General features: G+C 39.0%; 1 protein-coding gene across 5 annotated transcripts in view; it reads left to right on the top strand.

Annotated features, from left to right (window-relative positions):
- The window catches only part of VEPH1 (ventricular zone expressed PH domain containing 1), a 2478904-nt gene that overhangs the window by 494606 nt on the left and 1969742 nt on the right, over window positions 1-14556 (top strand). The window lies entirely within an intron of this gene.

Here is a 14556-nt window from a genome sequence, read left to right as displayed (position 1 = left end):
GAACAATTAATGTTTTGCTGCTAAATGTAGGCACATTCTATAGAAATCCACTGTAAATGCCATCTGCAAAGCGGAATTTGGAGGTAGCATTTAAATGTTTTACAAGGTGGAGTATGAAAGAGAAAAGGTGATTTCGCATTGATGCACACTTCTCTTTTGCATTCTGTCTTACAAAAGTTGAATATTGCATGTAGGGGACTCAACAGCACAAACTTACTTTAGTTTTGTTTAATTTCTTTTTTATTTAGGCCGCATTGGTTAAATAAACACAATCTTTTACACCATTCGTTACAAAACACATACAAAATACAGCAAAATACAACAAAGCCAATACATATTTCATATATAAGACTTCAAACCATACATGGCACGAAAACCTCCCTGAGTACTTTCTGAGAATCATCATGATAAAGCGTATAGCCTTGGAGGAAAATCTCTTCTCTATTTCCCGCCAAATGTGATACATTGCTGCATTAAAAATAGAACAATTGCCAGACTAAACACCTGCCTAAAGATAGAGTGTATACACATTTCCTGTAACCTTTTTTGATACACATCAATTAATTTGGTACAGTTAACAAATGATCTGCTGTTTCTATATCTAAATCACATACTCGGCTTTTCCTCAATATATGGTTTATTTGCCCATGCGCCCAACCATGCATATGAAGGCAGAGGGTCAAAGCATAGTTTCATGACAAATTGTCAAATTCTTGAATCTCGAGTCCTCAGGATATAACCAAAAGGTTTATGTATTAAAAAGGCTGGTAAAACGTACGTTTGGGATGCCGATTTGGCAGATAACCAACTAATGCTATTACTCCTGTCCCAATTGGCTGCTTTTAGCTTGATTTCTTTGCAGGCCAAACCGGAATTCAGAGGGACCGTAATTGTATAATCAATCAAATTTAAAAAGGTCTTGACATCTTTCATTCAAACCTTTAAAGCACCATCACTTAATTTGTCTTTAGGGATTTCAACAAAGCAAGAATAGAGAGATTGACGTTATTTTTTTCTTCAAGCAGCCTCCGGTAAAATACGCTTTTGACAATTTTGCACTGAATAAGTAGAGTCGTCAGACGCAACTCACTGCCAATAGCCTCTATTGTAATTGAATTTGGGAGGCCTAAAGCAGAGTGCCACCCACAGTTTACCTTTAAGAGTTTTCAGCCATTACATCACTTTATCAAGAAAGACCCCCAAATCATACAAGGCGCCTGGAATAATGCTGGTATTGTAGATTTTCTAATAGGCGCTACATCGAAAGAAAACACTGTTAGAGACATACCATTACCCTTCGTGTGACTGGTCATTGTTGGCAAAAAAGTAGAATTCAATCTATCATAGATTGGGACACCTAAGCACATATAATTATTAACTACTTCCAATACAGTATCTTTTTTCTTCTGAACAAAACTAGGATGCCTTTTCCTATTTTCCCCTATAATCATCATTTTACTTTTCTTGGTATTCATTTTTAAATAATTAAGTACAAAGTAGTCATATAGGGCTTCTATGCTACGTTGTAACCCAATAGCAGTGTAATTGAAGATGATTGGATCGTCCACTTAAGTAAGCCAAGAAATGGAATGCTGCCAAATATGTGGAGGAAAATTATTACATTTCTGCAATGCTTCTTGTAAATCTGAGACATAGATAATATAAAGAACAGCAGCGAAAATGCATCCTTGTTTTAGACCAAACTTAGTAGGAATATCAGAAGATAGATGTCCTACTTGGTTAATTCTAGGTGAAGAAGTCGTATCAGAGTATAAAGAGTTAATCAAATGTAAAATCGAAGGGTCTAGCCGCATTTCTCTAATTTGTTCCAAAGTTTGTGTCTATTAATGGCATCAAAAGCCCCTGTGTAGTTGACAAAGCATATATATATACAGGGCCTTATTCTGATCATGTAAAGTAGACCAAATTAAATAAAGTAAACACCAGATGTTAACAGTGGTGTTGACACCCTTTCTAAAGCCAGTCCGTTGGCACAAAATCACATTATGCTAATGTATCCATTCATTCAGTTTCTCCAGGATAAGATAGCAAAAGATTTTAGATAGGTTGTCAACCATCACCAAAAGGGGAAAGAGGGGCAATCATGGAAACATTTGTTGTAAATGGGGATAATGATAGATCTTTCCCTGCTATCTAGAATGTCACCCTTAGCAACAATGTTCTTGAAAACATTGTAGATCACATTAGTCCATAGCGTTGGGAAGTTTTGTATGGTGTCATTAGCAATCCCGGCTGGGCTGGGAATCAGAGAAGTTTTTTAATTATAAATAGTACTTTCAATGTCCTCAGCTGTGAAATTCAGACAATTTTCATCATATGTCAAAACTGGATAGTCAGAAATCTTTGCAATAGTACACCTTACATAGTAAATATTGCATGTGTACTCTCAAGAACACTTTCTGGAAGTAGGATTAAGCTCTTATTTACTAGTACAATTTAAAGTATGGGGTTGTAGATAGTGCAAGGTTTATGTGAATCTTGCAATCTCAAGGCACTAAACATAACATGTTATTGCATAATGGCTATCAAGCTTTTATGTGCTATAAGACAGTGTTTATATTGTTTAATTTAGTTTTAGTTATCTGGAGTTGTACTACAGTCTGACTAATTACCTTTTTTTGATTCTTCTGATGGCTGTATTACAAGACCTTTTCTTCTCAGCACTGACATGATATATTTTCCCTGTATTTTGCTTAATGTTGCAACTATTTTACCCTTGTAATCTAACAATGCGATCAAATATTTCATTGATATTATCATAATATTCTCCAAGGTCTGGGCTATTTAGCATACCATTCTGCGCACATTTCAAATACAACCTCTTATCCATATTCTTTTCTGACCAAATGAGTCTGTTTGTGCTCCCATTTAGCCTATTTTTGCTGACTAGATTACTAGGTGTGATCTTTTGAAATGTTAATTGTAATCTCAAAATGACATGATCACTAATTATTTGGAAAAAAAGGTAAAATCTAACATCATTAAACAAACATTTTGATCAAAGGATATGGTCTATCTCAGTAAAGCAAGATCTATTTGACCAAATATAAGGAGACACTTATTTAAAATCAGTCTCAAGATATAATTGAAGCAAATCATGGCTATCAATAAAAATGCTCCAGTCTCTAGGAGTGGATATATCTGAGGTATCCTTAAAGTTACACCAGGTTGTACATTATTATCTAACTGGACCGGACCTCGCTGAAAGTTAAGGTTACCTATTATCATATACAATCCGCTATTATTATTAAGGTATTTATTGAGTGAAGGTCTAGCTTTGCAGGTGTATACAGCAATACAGATACACAGCAGAGCACTTTACAGAGGTATACAACAAGAGAGATGCATACCACACAGCTGGGGTTTGCTGAATATCCATTAATTTAAAATATGCTGAATAGTGGTCAAAATATTAGATGTTTCCTTTACTCCTGCTGGAATAATGTATGTTAATGATTAGCAATTGGAAAATACAACTGTTCTCTTTAATAGATAGTACTACCACCTGAACATTGATATTAACATCACTAAATTCTTCCATACCTAAATCATTTTTTGCACCCATAATCAATCACCCTGAAGGCCGACCCAGGGGCTTCAATTTGGCCAGTTTTTGAATAATAAAATAAGCATCCAAATAATATGAATTTCTAGTGGTGGCAGTAAACCAGTGACCTGCGCTACAAACGTAGATTATAAAAAAGCCCTGAGTCTCACTTGAGACAGTCAGGAATGCTTCTCTAGCATGCCCCAAATTCGAAATAAACTGAAATCACACAAAGTCTCAATGAGCGCCTCTCAATTAAGAATTCCAGATTCATGTAGTAAGTATTGGCTAGTATATTATGTATTTTCGAATTCATACAAGAAATAACAGTTGACCAATCTAGAAAAACAAGCCATCTGCCATTTTCCAACTCATACATGATATGTCGGAAAATCAGTCAAATAAATCCAGTAATTAATCAAATAAAACAAATAATCATCCAACATGTGTTGCGAGCCATGCTCTTCTTCAGGGATGTTACTGGAAAATACAAGATTGTCCCTTGTTGGGTTCTAACATATCACAGATCACATATTAATCACATTGTGAGTATATGACAGCCAGAAAGAAATGAACAACAGAAAGAAAAATAAAGAGAAAATATAAACTCACATTACCGTGTTATATAACTAATGACCTTGGTTATAAAACAGATAACATTTGCAAATATAATACAAGGTGCTGTGGCTAGACTTTATCTGTAACTGTGTTTGCAGTGGAAGGTGATTGTATCTGTTACTTATGCCACTATGCCCTGGGGTTTGTGCAGTGCAGCTGGGCAGGTTATTATAAGTTAATCCCCAATGCCAATTCAAGTGATATCGAAAAGCCAATTCACTGTGGCATATATGTTTCTCCTTACGAATGTGCCATTGTTATTGGTTATCTTAAATGATGTGAAAGTTAGCCCATGTAAAGTTGGGTCATACATGAGTCTATTCTTCTTCTCCGATCCTCTAAAAACATAGCATGTTCTAGTGTTTCTGTTCATAAACGTACAGTGCACTTGGCAGGCAGCGTTGCCCTCTAAACAGTTACTTTAATGCTGCCGGCAAGTAGTTGATTCCCTAGATATGGCTGTGCTGGGCTGATGTGATAGCAACAGTTCAGCTTTGTAGCTGTGTCATCCTAAAGATGAGAAGGGTTTCACTGTTCAAACACTGTGTGTTAAAGTATTGTTGGTGTGCTTTAGCAGACCTCGGTGTAATAAGATAAATCACCACTCACACGTATGGTTCCCAGTTCTGAAGCGAAAGAAGATTATTCAGCGTGCAGTACTCGTTGATCTCCTGCAATGCACTCCGCTAATGTACTGACAGCATTTCAGTTTAATAGCTGAGCTGTTCTGAAAGTAAAGACTGTCATAGTTAATGCACCATATGTTTCAATATTGACCCGCCCAATTGAGCATGGCTACAATATACTTGTATATCACTCACCCGTGGGATTTCCTTGTTTTGTGTGAAACAAAGTATACATTCAGCATGCAGTACATGGTTTGATAGCCTCGCGGAAATGAGTTTCCCCTCCTCCTCTGCTTTTCTACAGACATTGAAAACGGACTTTCTGTAATCTTAAACACATTGTCCAAAATGGAGAGTGCCATGTTGGATTGTTCCATTAATGAGCTCTGATTATTGTCCTTGGTTCAAATTGCTGCTTTTGATAGGAAATAATAAGTTCACCAATGTTATATTGTTATATCATTAAATACGGCGATCCTATGCCAGATTTGAATTAAATTCAGTTGATAGCTCGTGTAATAAACTCAGTTCAGATGCAAAGTCCATTAGACATTTTGAAAACTGAAAAGCAAAATTGACGGGTACTCTGATAGAGGTGATGGCATAGTTTTTAAATTGATGCCTCATTCAAAAGAAGGCAATATTAAGGTGTTTTTATAAATACCAGTCAATATGAGTCATGTTGGAATATTGGATGCATCCATCCCTTTAAATTGGGCCATTACACTCGTGCATGTATGCCTTCTCCAATCTTGAACTAATAATGGAATTGTATATTCCTGCTGAGCTGTACTCACAGCTCCCACTGCAAAGGTGTATTTAGTATGTGTTGACAACATGTTGGAGAACATCCTCTCAAATTACATCTAGGCTCTGCATATATACCTACATAAATATGTGATTGCCTGGGGTCCTCTAACTGATAAGGAATTGTGGTCCTAGTTGAGATTCTGAAATAGCAGTTTTATGGAAACTTTTTGAAGAAACATAACATGTTGCTTTTGGCAATTTGATTGACTTTTATTAGTAATTGCAGATTTTGCCTTCCTATTGATACTTGCTTCGGAATTGGAGTGCAGAGGCAAGCATTCCTCAGACATTTGGTCAAGACCTTTAGACCTACCAGTAGGTAAGATAACCTTGAGCCTATTTGAGAGCCAGCGACTTAGCGCTCTTGTATTATAGGCCAGTCATAAAACAAATTTTCTTTGCCTTACAGATTTTTAGTTGTTTTATGAGAATAGCTTAGAAGAATTCACAAGATGATACATTCAGCTACTCCACATTCCGATTGGATTTTTGAATTTATGAAGTGACTTATCAACACTACGATGTATTATTGTCTTGGAAATCATATGTATTTAATATGGCCACTGTGACAACTTATTTATGAGTTTCTCATATCAGTCTTTTTTCTCATTACTTACAGCCTAGACTAAAGATTTTACCCCTGAAGGAGAGAATTGTTTCTTGAAACATGTTGGGTTTTTGTTATTTGAAAAAAGAAAATCGGTTTGTGTTCTTTATTATAGATTGTTGAAAAGATGACTGCATTGTATTGTGGGGTGCATTCAACGGCCCCAAACCAAAGGTCCCTTTCACATGAAAAGCAGAACTTTTCAATACTGACACAAAAACGGCTTTGCATATGTGACTGCAAATGAAAACTGCAGGGCCATGTGAAAAAGGTCTACCTGTCATTACCCAAGGAAAAACATTATTTGAATTCACAAAGCAAGAAGAAAAATCAAAGGTCCCTTTCACATGAAAGAACAGATTTTTCAACCCTGACTCAAACACGGCTTTGCTTGTGGCTGCAAGTGATAACCGAAAGTCCCTTTCACCTGAAAAGCAGGATTTTTAAACAATGACTCCAATAAACAGCTAGGCATGTGTATTTGCAGTTTAGATGTGAACAGTGTACCACTGCTAACAGAAAAAATGTCAGGGGAAAAAGACACAATGAGTTTTGACAAAAAGTAATATATATTATGTTTTGCATACAAAGTACCAGTGACATTTGAAAAGCCACTTTGTTTTCCATGGAAAAATGCCTGTAGGTCAGAGGCAAACCTTGTTGTTGGCTGTTGGACACATTTCACAAGGAACGTCAACACTGGAATGCTGGCATCCTAGTGTTTACAACTGCAATAAAATGTGGCTTGATCTGGAAGGTGTGGAAAGCCAAGTGTTCTTTAGACCGGCTGTCTCTGCAGGACCATTTCGCCTGGCTGATGCATGACCACAATGTAGACAGTAGGTGTGATGAGGGGAGCTGTGAAGACAATTCAATTAAGGGAGCCTGAAACTCTGTCTTCAAACAGGTAACCCACTTCAAAGAGACTGATAAAGAAAAAACTCTGGTTACAGGCGAGCCCAGTGAGACCATATGGCCTGAAGGCAGGAGAATTGACATTTGTCCCACATGAAGATTTATTATTAATTTTAAAGGACTATTATTATCATTCAGACCTTTTTCCCAGCAACCATAAAGCAGATTTTATTCATTTATGTACCATTTTTTAAGTAATTTCCAGGCGATTTTGGAGATATAAAATTCATGCACCTACAAATTAGGGATCTGTAATGGCCAGCTAACCTAGGTTCCTGGCTGATCTAAAAATTTCCTAAATGTAAGAATTGGCGAACTGGTGAAGGGTAAAATTAGGAATATGGTTAGGAATTTAGATGTTCATAACTCTTATGCTTTCTGTGAAAATAGTGGAAAAATGTCAAACAGCCGTGCACAATGGTGCAGACCTGGCTGTCATTTTATGTAATTCCCCATGATTAGCTGAATCAGAAAATATTTAAATTGTGGCAGTTATTAGTAAAATTATGATGTTTTGCCACATAACTAGTTGCCGAAAATTGACATGAGAACAAATAGGGCTTTTAAGTTAAGCTGCCATATGTCTGCTCCAGACTCATAACCAATCAATATAGAGGGGCCGGACTGGGGAGGGTAACTGTCCAATCCTATGTGTGTGTGACATCTTGCAGGGTACCCATTAAGATTGTAAAATTGGTAGTGTCATGGCTGCTTTGTAAGGGAAACTGTACTAGGAGCAAGGGACAGAGCTGCTGAAATTTACCAGCAAAAGAGTGCTGCTACATCTCACATCTGACAGCTGCCACGAAACACCAGAGGAGATTGCTGAGAGTGCATCTGGGTGGAGCTGTCTATTTCTAGGAAGCCCTACATGCTGTCTGTGTCCTATGGTGGTGAGTTGGAGGTCCTCCTTGAGAGTGGAGTGACCAGACCCCTGCCCTATCTTTCCAGAGGGTCCTGACATGCAGCTTGCTGTCCTGAACTTTAAAAAGAGGCTTTCTATGTAAGAAGAACTGAGCTCTGGGAAACCAAAATGTGGGGGGTCTGCTTGCCTTAAATCCTTTCCCTTTATAGGTAGTTGGAGGGGGGGAGTTAAAACTATGTAGATCCTTAGCCTATTTAACTAAAAAGATTAATTTAAATAATTCCTCATTTGGTGGAACACTATTCTGTGATTTTTGTTAAAATTCAAAATTAACAAAGCTCACTTCCCAGTGTGCGCTGAAAAACTATAGCCTATAATTTAATTGGGTAATACTTTTTGTCCTGTTGACCCTCAACTTCTTTAAGGAAGAGGAGTATCTTTGTTCTTCAATCAGTCGCCTCTTTTTGGCCAAATTTCCCCAAACACAGGCCTTTCAGTAAAGGGGAGTCTGAAATACAAAATTCTCCAAATCATTCCAATGTCTCTGTCTGACTTCACCAACACAGACCAAAGTGGGCGGGGGGGTCTGAAAAACAAATCTGCTAAGTCATCCTGTGTTTATTTTAAACCAAAAGTGTGGGTGAAATCATAATTTCCATATGTATTTGTAACAATCTTGAACCCCTACTGCTCGCCTTTATAGCGCAGGAAAATCAAATGTGTGCAGCACTGCATCAATAAATGTGTTTACTGACCAGCGTTAATTTTTTCTTGAAGGGAAATTTGTAGAAACTAAAGAATTGTGATGTGTGCTTTTTTTGCCTTAACTAATTTGTATAATTGATTTGTATAACAAGAAGTTAATGATGAGCATGTGTAGTTGTGTGATTTCTATCACTTTTAATTTAAATAAATACAAATATATTTCCTGTATACCGGTCTGGTTCTTGGCTCATTGGTAGCTCAGGAGGAGGGAGCCAAGGGGAATGATATGGGTCTGTAGTAGGGCTGAAAAAAAAAATCCGTTAAACAGTTTGTTGCATGACACCTTGAGTCGGGAGGGAAGGAAGTCCGCCCTGTTGAGGGTGGCCTCTCAATAAACCGTTACAGTATGCCATAAAGCATTCTTTTTGTATTCAATGACTAATTACTAATTACAAAACTGTATGCATACTTAGGGCCTCATTACCCGCTAGGCGGTGAGCCATGGCGCTATTAGCGCCATGGCTCATGCCGGTAAAATACCGGCACCGCCTTGGCGAAAAGGGGATTTACCGCCCCATTCCAAGGTTGGAGGGGCGGTAAATCCCCCTTCCGCCATTGCCCTTCCCCATTCCCATTTCTGCCCCATAGGGCTCTATGGGAATGGGGAAGGCGCTAATTACGGCACTGCAATTTTGCGGTGTCGTAATTAGCTCCGAGGTCCCTTAGCGGGTTGGATTTTAACGCCTGCAAAAAGCAGGCGTTAAATCCCCCAACCCGCAAAGGGACCTCGTAGTAAGGCGGTAGGGATTTACCGGTACCGGTATTTTACCGGTACCGGTAAATCCCTACCGCCATCCGTGTAATGAGGCCCTTAGTGTTCTTGCACTTCCCTAAATGGACTATGCACTTTCTGTAACTAGCGCCTAGCTGCTTCTGGGTTTTGCACGCTGAAATAAATGCAAAATAAATAAAATAAATCTGCTACAACTGGAGATATAAAGTGAACAATCAAACAATGAATATCATGCTCTGTCTCTGGAATCTCCACCAGTGATATATCCTTTGTCGAGACTGTTTGGAGTTGTGGTATGCAGTGAATAATGTGCAAGACTTTATTGCGATTCAAAAAATAACTGTCTCTACTCCACTATTTTTAAATGGTTTTTTGAGATTGTTTCCCCTTTGCAATATCCACAGATGGCTTTTCTCCTTTGCTGGTTTCAGCATTGTTTTTGTTATGGCATTAGTCATTGAGGCACCGCTGATCACATCCAGTATAAATGACGGGGTTATGTCTTGGCAATCATCTATTTGACTAGACAGAGAATGTGAAAAACACTGCCTTTTTTCCTGTAGCAACAATCTAATGGATCAATCTGAGTTTTTCATAATGTCTTTATATGAGAAGCCGAAGTAGATGGACTGGGCATCAGAGAATCGAATCGATTATAATCAGCCATATCATAAAGGTCTGGGAGGGTAGCCTTATCAGCGCATAACCTATGCTCCTCAACCCCAGTGCGCCCCCTATCTAGTGCCATATTTATTTTCTTCGTATTGCCAATCTTCCTCTTATGGCTTTGGCTTTGATTGCTGCAGGACTTAAAAAGCAGTCATTTTACTTTGATCTGTGTTGTTATTTGCAATGTCCCCTTTTCCTTTTGGCATTTGAGTGATGTTAGAGTTGCAAGAAGCTGCATTTTCCCTACCTTAAGGGTGCCTTAGCGTGCTCCCACAAGTTGCCAATTCTTTGCTTCAAGCTGCTCGACTAGCACATCTCAACTGATATATGTTTGTGCTACTGGCATAAAAGACAGGGTTCTCAATAACCACCACCACCTAACTGCCAAATTGTGGCTCACTTCTCCACTCACTTTCTCAGGCGTTGTTTGACTATTTTAAAACTGTCCAGGCAAGTCCAGTTGCACCCAGCATCAATAGACCAAAATAGTGGAGCACAGGCTAGCACCCCCTGTGACACTCCGACTCCAAATCACAGTAACAGAACCGCAGAACAGTAGCAGAGCATCCAACTGCCAAACTGTGGCTCACTTTGCCACTCCCTTTCCCACGCGCAACATACATGCTAAAATTGTTGGCCCCTGAATGCAATATGTGCCTTTATTTCCCTTTCGTAGGATTTTGTGGGTGATGAATTTTAGGGGGAAAGATGAGATTATTTCACATTAGTGAAACTTTCATACTGTTTATGAGGTTGTACCGTTTAAATATAGTGTCTGTGCACATTTTGAGGGTAAAATATTGCTTTATAATGTCACAGCCAAATATCCAGATTTTTTATTAAATATGCTCATGATATTTCCTGAAAAGACCCCAGGCTTGCATTGGTTATCTCTTTAAAATATAGGTGCGCTTTTTACTTCACAGACCAAACCTTCAGCGTCTGGATGTTATTATGCGCCTTGATACACACCGACATTGTGAGAATAAGTTCCATGGGTTTCACGCTCTGGACATGGTTAGTGTGTTATCGCATACAATTGTCATTTTAATGAAAAAGAACATTACATTCCTTGTAAAGATATCTTGGCAGGGAGATATCCCGGTATGGGGTCTTTATCCAGGTTTTTTCAATTTTCTTTGGAAATCTGTGCCCCTGGGTCTCTTAAAGAGTTCTCTTTAACGGTCTAAGTAATATGTTTCTTTTCTCTCTCTGTCTTTCTCTCTCTCTCTCTATATATATATATCTTTCCCTCTCTCTCTCTATCTCTCACACACACATGAGCACACACTTGAAAATTGTGGCAGACAATGATTAACAGAAAAAAAAACATATACCTTATACATTTCTACCTCACTGTCTTAACCCCTTATTTTTTGTTTTGCTTCATTTTAGAGGAACATTTAAAATGTGTGATGGTTAGTTGTGGTACCAGGTCATTGTGATATGAAGCTTTCCGCGTCCCGCATACGACGTGCATGGGGCATTGCGAAGCCCTGCCTTTCTTATGCAGCGTGCTGTGCTCACTCACCCGCCCAGCTGAGAGCGCTCAGGGTGTTCATGTCGGTATTTTCCAGTATTCACTATGGGAAGACGACTTTCTACAATTACTGTGACCACATGCAGTATTCTGAGGGATACACACTAGAGGGATGCACACTAGTTAGGACTTTTACCACCACAAGGGTTGTCAAGTTGAGCCGAAAATGCTGTATTTCTGAAATACTGTTCGCAGTATTTCAAATATATGTCATGTTCATCGTTTTGTAAAGTTAAATGTACATTCCCTCCATGCAGAGGTACACACCGCTACTCTCTCATAGGGAACAAAACACAGGTGGCTCAGTAATGACCCTTCTCTGTGTTGTGCAGCAAGAGCGTGAGGATGTGGGTCTCTGAAACGCCTACTTTCTCTCTCTCTTTTGGGTATTCTGCATATTTTGGCCCTTATGTGGAATAGATGGAGTAGCTCATCCCTTCATTTACACCTTTGAAGGTGGAGGTAACATGGTGGGGTATGTTTTGTAGATATTCCATCTCTCAGCCCGGAGGTATTTACAACATGGGATGTCCCTGAAATAAGCCACGCAGCAAAGCAGCAGCAAACAAGGGTGCCAATATGAAAGTGCCCTTAGTGTTTAGAATATTAACTATTTTTGTTGTCTGGACTCACTGTGAGTGATCAAGTATTCACTCTGTGTTGTATTTTGGGAATATTGCATTCTGTAAATACCTAATGGGTTCAACTTTGTTTGAGAGAGTTTCTTTTGATAGCCTGTAATTTGTTCAACTAGCTTTGGTCGACCCTAATTCAGCCATTTATTTTGTTATGGGTTGTCCAGCCAATGCTCTCTCTCTCTTCACCCTATATCACATCCCACCCCGCACATGCCCACCTCCCACTCCCCTAACCCGTGCACACATATTATATACATATTCATGTATAAATTCACCAAAATAACTTGAGTTAAGGGAGAGTTAAGGTGATCAGATTTAACGCATAAAAACCCTTAAAATTCATAGGATGCAGGAATTGATGACCATATTAACTCTGCGTTCCCCTGTTACAGGGATTCACAATGACATACACAATTACATCATGGTGACATATACAGGGGCTCACTTCACACATCTGTTGAATTTCAGGAATTCTGCTGTGTGAAAACAAGGTCGACAATTAAAGTCTTCCTCATCTCCACAAGGCACTCACCATGTGTCCTCCTCCTTTTCTCTTAGCCCCTCCACAATTTCTTTTTCCCCTCTTTGACCATCTCCCATTACCCATCGCATCTTGGAACATTGCCGCGGTAATCTTGCAAGATTCCCCCAGTATTACACCGATATGCCAAACATGGTATAGCCTTAACTGGCTTATTCTGGGAATCACACGCATTCAGCAAAAAGCAAATGGAGCCTTTTCCTTTTCAAAAAGTCTCTTAGCCTCTCTGTTGCAACTGACCTAGTGATGTCAAACTACTAAATGCTCACGTCAGAGTTATATTCCACAGAGTTTTTGCGTATTATTGGGACCATGAGAGGGTCAGTGGCAACACTGATTTGCTTTAACTCAGAGAATCCATCTAAGGGCCATTAACAATCTCGTAGATCAAGCCTGCTCTCACCCCAGCCTGAGCTGTCTTTTCACACTCATAACACCAGCTAACCCTGTCACCTTTCTAGATTACACCTTTTGCTTTTTCTCACATAAATTGCCCCCATCCAATCTGTTATTTAGCCCTCAAATGTTACCTTTTGCCAGACAAATGTTTTCATATATTTCTTCTTATTTTGTAACCTTTCTTGTTGCTCTCATGTTTTTGTATAATCCTTGCCCTCAGTGACACCAGTTATAGTTTTGTATTATTCACCCTATTGTTCCTTCTATGCGTACACCGAAATGGCACCTTCCAACTGCATTCCTTTCCTCTGCTCAATACTCAGACCTTTTCTCCTCACAGCATGAGGTGACTCTCCCCATTTTAACACGTGGCCTGGCATTTTCTCGGTCTCTTATTCCATGAAGTGGAACTGGTTGCATTTTTGGAGAAAACATCCTTTCCCATTCTTATTTCTCTCCCACCATATTTTATGATGGCTGCATTCCTTTTCTCCCCACCACCACCCTCATGGCAGGAGACTTCTGTACCATTCAACATGCAGCTGAGATTTTGCTCTTTCATTTCATTGCAGCTAAATAAAGAGTTTAGGCCTTTTCTGTTCACTGTCCTCCATAATATCTGTTTATTTTTAAAGGGTGTATGCAGTGGAATATATGCGGATGACTGGACTGTGGAGATGTGTGTAAACATTTTTTAAAAAAAAGTATATGCCCCCTCAGAATGATTCTGTGATGTTTGGTGTGGTTTCGTCAAGGGGTGGGGGCAAAGTTATAGGGGGTCCCAAAAAGTGTGGAAAACCCCATAGACGCAATGGAAAAACAATTTTGCTTGCGCCACCAGCCTAAACTGCTGGACAGATTTTCACCATATTTGCGCCAGGAACGGCAGCTTGGTCCCGAAAGTGTGCTTTTGTAAATTTGGTGTAAATCCATTCTGTATTTTTTTTAATGAACAAACAAATAGGTTAAAAAAAAAGGTGAGGAGGAGGAGGCATGCACGGTCCAATGTCTCATTTAAGACAGCCTTTTTTCATAATGATCGAGACAAGGTAGGGCATATGATATCCCATTTCACTGGACTAGCCTTGGCCTGGGCTACGCCATTAGTTACTACGAACAATCTTCTTTTGGATTCTTATCATGTCTTTTTGAATAGCCTCAGAGCCATGTTTGGCAGACAAGAGATTACTGTATCAGCCCAAGAACAATTGCTGGATTCCAGACAAGGATCTCAGGATTTACTATCTTACATCACCATATTT

Source organism: Ambystoma mexicanum, chromosome 10 (assembly GCF_040938575.1).
Source record: "Ambystoma mexicanum isolate Mex_15411 chromosome 10, UKY_AmexF1_1, whole genome shotgun sequence".
Taxonomy (NCBI): Eukaryota; Metazoa; Chordata; class Amphibia; order Caudata; family Ambystomatidae; genus Ambystoma; species Ambystoma mexicanum.
This window is presented reverse-complemented; position numbering and strand designations above follow the sequence as displayed.